At 31.8% G+C, this 4,628-nt stretch overlaps 1 pseudogene; it reads left to right on the top strand.

Annotated features, from left to right (window-relative positions):
* Window positions 1–1,489: 1,489 nt before the first annotated feature.
* On the top strand, window positions 1,490–2,190 carry LOC120199204 (annotated as a pseudogene).
* Window positions 2,191–4,628: the final 2,438 nt, after the last annotated feature.

Below are 4,628 nucleotides of genomic sequence, written 5' to 3'. Positions count from 1 at the left end.
CACTTGGTCGAAGTGATGTGATCCGATACAACATTTTAACAAAATGTGAACATGAAATAAATCAACTTTATTTTGTTAATTAATTTATTTTTTATTTTAAATCGAATAACGCAATGCATGTTTCTCTAAATAACAATTTATTTCATTTCACGCAAATATTGATTGTCAATTTATATTTGATTCACATTTTTTAAATAATCGAAAAGGAATATTCTTTACGAATAAGAAATAGTTGAAATAGCTTTCCCGATGGAGGATAGCAAATTTCAAGATTTCTTATTGAGTTAAAGGATTTTCTTTAAGTTATTAATTCAAAGCAAATTATTCAATATTCAATTAATTGATCACATTTTAACTTTATATTCGAGTTGTAATTTCCACTACTACGACAAAGTGTAAGCGACACAATACCAATTTTGGGCGTTGTGGGGGTGCTTATCCTTCTCCAAGCGTAATCGACTCCCGGACCCATCAAATCGAATTTCTGGTAAACACAGACCACATTTTGTCTTAAAAGCGATTTTTCTTAAAATTGTTTTAAAAGACATGTTTAGGTATTCGACCTACCTAACCCAAAGGTCGATGGCTACTCCTTTCAATTTTATTCAAATCAATCCAAAATCCTCAATTTTCCAAATTAAAGTCATAATTGTTTAATAAAATAATATTTAATTGTTTTTCGAAAAAAATGGTTATGACATTATGATTAGGATTTGGTCCTTTTATTTGGTGATTTGTAGCATATTTCATGTTTGAGATTTTATTTTATTTTTGACATAATCATATGATTAATCGTTTCGTTTTCTTGTGTATGATTTTAATCTTATTAGTGAAGTTTCTTGATTCCCTTTAACTGAACCATCATTTTTACTGAAACATATCGTCTGTATTTTATCGTGCATGGGCATTGATGTTAAAGTCATTGACTCATTGTTGCATCTTGAAAATCAACCTCCACGTGTCTATTTAGCTTGCTTGAAGCTTGATACGTATGAATCCATAATGATTCTGTAGGTTAATATTCATGAAAAATCAAGAGTCGGGAATAGTTCTATTGGTTTTCTTGTGTCATCTGTTATCCTAATCAAAGAAATATAACAATATAACGTCTTATGCCAGTTTAAGGTTACTGAATTGGTTTATGGTAGGAATAAATAACATGTATAGTTGTTTGATCAATTAACTGTTCCGTGTTTATTATCTAGTCCACGAACCATCAAACTTGAATTCCTGTGCATTTTGAAACTTATGGTGTTGTTCTGGTAACTTGATACTGAATTCATTGCTGCTGAACATTGATATTCTATTTCTTTTCATCTTTTGGCACATTGAAAACATGTTATTATCTTGTTTGGCCATGTAAGTCTTTGTGAAGTATTTTGGCAGATATTTACAACATATAGAAGTTAGAAAATCATCAACCATCTTTTAAGTTGAACTATTCCTGCTATGTTGCTCTGACTTTTCTTCTTTTCCCCTTGAAGTATACATGTCTGGTGCTCGTGTACAATTCATATTTGGGCACGAGTAATTGGATATGGTTCTCTGATAATTCTCAATACATGGAAGAAACAAAGGAAAAAAAATTGAATCTATCTGCCCTGGTCACATTTCTGATATTTACTCGAGCCAGAATAACATAGAATTACTGTGCCTTTTTGCCAGTAACTGTTCATCTCCCCCCTGCCCAAATGTATTTAGTAGTGTTGCTTGTCTCAGTGCCAATAGTTTAGTATTTGGTTGTTGCATTATTCTTATCCTTGCTGCAGGGTGCATTACTACTAAGGAGCTCGGAACTGTAATATAATCACTTGGCCAGAATCCTACCGACGCAGAACTGCAAGATATGATTAATGAAGTTGATGCCGATGGAAATGGGACCATCGATTTTCCTGAATTCCTTAACCTGATGGCAAGGAAGATGAAGGATACCGATTCAGAAGAGGAACACAAAGAGGCTTTCAGGGTGTTTGACAAGGACCAGAACGGTTTCATATCCGCTGTGGAGCTACGTTATGTCATGACAAATCTTGGTGAGAAGCTTACAGTTGAAGAGGTCGATTAGATGATCCGTGAAGCCGATGTCGATGGTGATGGACAGATAAACTATGAGGAGTTTGTCAAAGTCATGATGGCCAAGTAAGAGTCTCCATCTAACCATAATTGAGATCCGGTTAAGATTGAAAAGAACAGGGCAGATGAATTTGCTGATTTATATTTTCTCAGTAGGATATCTGTGTTTCTGTTGTACTAATTTTTGGTAGTGGATTTCATATTTACAATTTGCCCTGTTTTGTTTATTAGTGTAGACACTTTTTCTGACCGATTATACGTATATATTATTATTATTATTATTATTATAAAACTAACATTTTTTTATTTGTTTTGTGCAGTCCAAGGTCCATGACAAAACTGCCGACACGTTACACGTCCAAGCCCAACAGTGAACCCGGTTTAGACCCGAACCAGTCTCAAAGTGTAACCCAAATTAGATAGGGTTTGAAACCCTAGCTTCTCAATATCAGCGCCACATCTCCCTTTGAAGATTCCTCGCGCCTTACGCATCAACCGGCCGTTTTCCTCGGCCAACCACCCGCTCTTCTCGGCCATCGGCGACATGTACTCGTGGGACACAAAACAAACAAACAAATCAACAATTTTAGTCCTAATATGAGTCTAAAACCGAATGGAAAATAAGACTTTAAGCATTATAAATACTTGTAAAAGAACACAAGAAAGATACGAAAAACTACGGAGAAAAACGCAAGGAATCTACACACTTGTAAAGTTTCGAAAAGGAAATAAAAAAGGGTAAGATTTCTTACCTTTCTCGGTTCTTGTTGTGTTGTAAACCTCAAGTTTTCGTTTCGGTTTTTTTCTTCTTCTTTTTTCGAAACTGCTGATGATCGGGGGGAGGGTTACCGAGATCTTTTCTCTTAGATCTAGCCCTCGCCGATGCTATTTTAAGAAAAACTAGTTGGATTTTTGAGATGAGGGGACGAAGGGCTTTCTAAAAATACAAAAAATTAAATGTGTTCTTCATCAGATGAAGAACACCAAGAACAAACGAGAGGATTTGAGAGGGGGTGTTTGATCCGATTTTTTTTAAGATGAGAAAATGAAATGTTTTAATGGGTTGTTGGCTTTTATACCCAACCCGATCGGCCCGATGACCCGACCCGCAGATCTTAGGATCCGCGTGTTTTACCGAAAAAGAGGGCTAATTATAGATTTTGTCCCCCTTGTCTTTTAAATCATTCATTTTGAATCCCAAAATCAATTTTAATCCAGAATTCCTCTTAAAATCGACCCTCTATTTTGTTTTTCTTTTAATTTAGTCCCTTATTAATATTATATATATATATATATATATTTATTTATTTAATTTAACATTAATATTTATCTCTATATTTTTATTACTTTTTTTCCTTTTTATTTATTATTATTTTTTCTTAACATATATATATATATATATTATTTTTTATTTTTTTCATATTTTTTCTTTACATAACGTTATTTATATATATATATATATTTATCTTTTTTTATTATATATATATATTAGTTTTGTTTTATTTTTTTTATCTTATTTTCTATTATTATTATTTTTTATATTGTTTTTTTGTTTATGTTTTTATTTGATTTAATATTTTTTATTATTTTATTCCTATTTAAATTTGCTTTGTTTTATTTATTTTATTTACCTTGTTTTTTATTTTACTTATTTATTTTTATTTTTTTATTTTTATTGTGTTTTATTTTATTTTATTTTCTTTTTTAGATTAGTCCTTTATTATTATTATTTTATTTATTTAGATTTTATATAGGGATTTTATGTTTATTTATTTATTTTACTTTCTTTCTTTATTGTAGTCACGATTTATATTTAATTTTGCAATTAGTATTTCCATATTTATGCATTTTTGTTTATTCGATTCTGCATTTTATTACATCTAACACTTTTTTTTGACTTTGTAAGTGTATTTTTTTAAATCCATTAAAGGTAAGTAATTTGGATCATATTTTACCTTTTAATTTAACTTGCAATTTTCTTAATTAAAGTCAACTGGAAATTAATTAGTACCGAAAGGGTAGTTCAAGGGTGTTAATTCTTCCTTGACTGTAACCAACTCCCGAATCCGACATATCTTTGGTAAGATGCAGATCAGGTAAGAAATCAAGGTATCTGATCAACCCATTTTGTTCTTAAAATAAATTATCGGTAGTGACTCTAACATTTTTCAAAGTTGAAGCCCAATTCTGAGCCCACCCGAAAGACGGCGGTGACAGCTTGGCGACTTTTCTGGGGACCAGGTAAGTGAGTCAGGCTAAAGGTTAATTTCCAGTTGTCTTTTTAAATGAAAAGGGTACGTTTAAATTTTAAGGTAACTTTTTCGATCCTTATTACTTACTTTGGATTATATTTTCAAATAAATAGTTGTACTGACGATCTCTTTCAATGGTTTCAGCCTATCAAACTTTTTTTCCATCTAAGGCTCTATATCCGAGCTCCAAACCCGTTTTTAAGTGGGGGGGTGAAATGGATGATTTCGTGAGAATTTATTCTCCGTATGGGCCTAGCAAGTAACCTTCGGGATTCATATACCTTCTATCTTCATGTGAATTTA

The sequence above is a fragment of the Hibiscus syriacus genome, unplaced genomic scaffold (assembly GCF_006381635.1).
Source record: "Hibiscus syriacus cultivar Baekdansim isolate YM2019G1 unplaced genomic scaffold, ASM638163v2 tig00005406_pilon, whole genome shotgun sequence".
In the NCBI taxonomy this organism is placed as follows: domain Eukaryota; kingdom Viridiplantae; phylum Streptophyta; class Magnoliopsida; order Malvales; family Malvaceae; genus Hibiscus; species Hibiscus syriacus.
The sequence above is the reverse complement of the archived record's forward strand: the minus strand, read 5'-3'. Positions and strand labels throughout refer to the sequence as shown.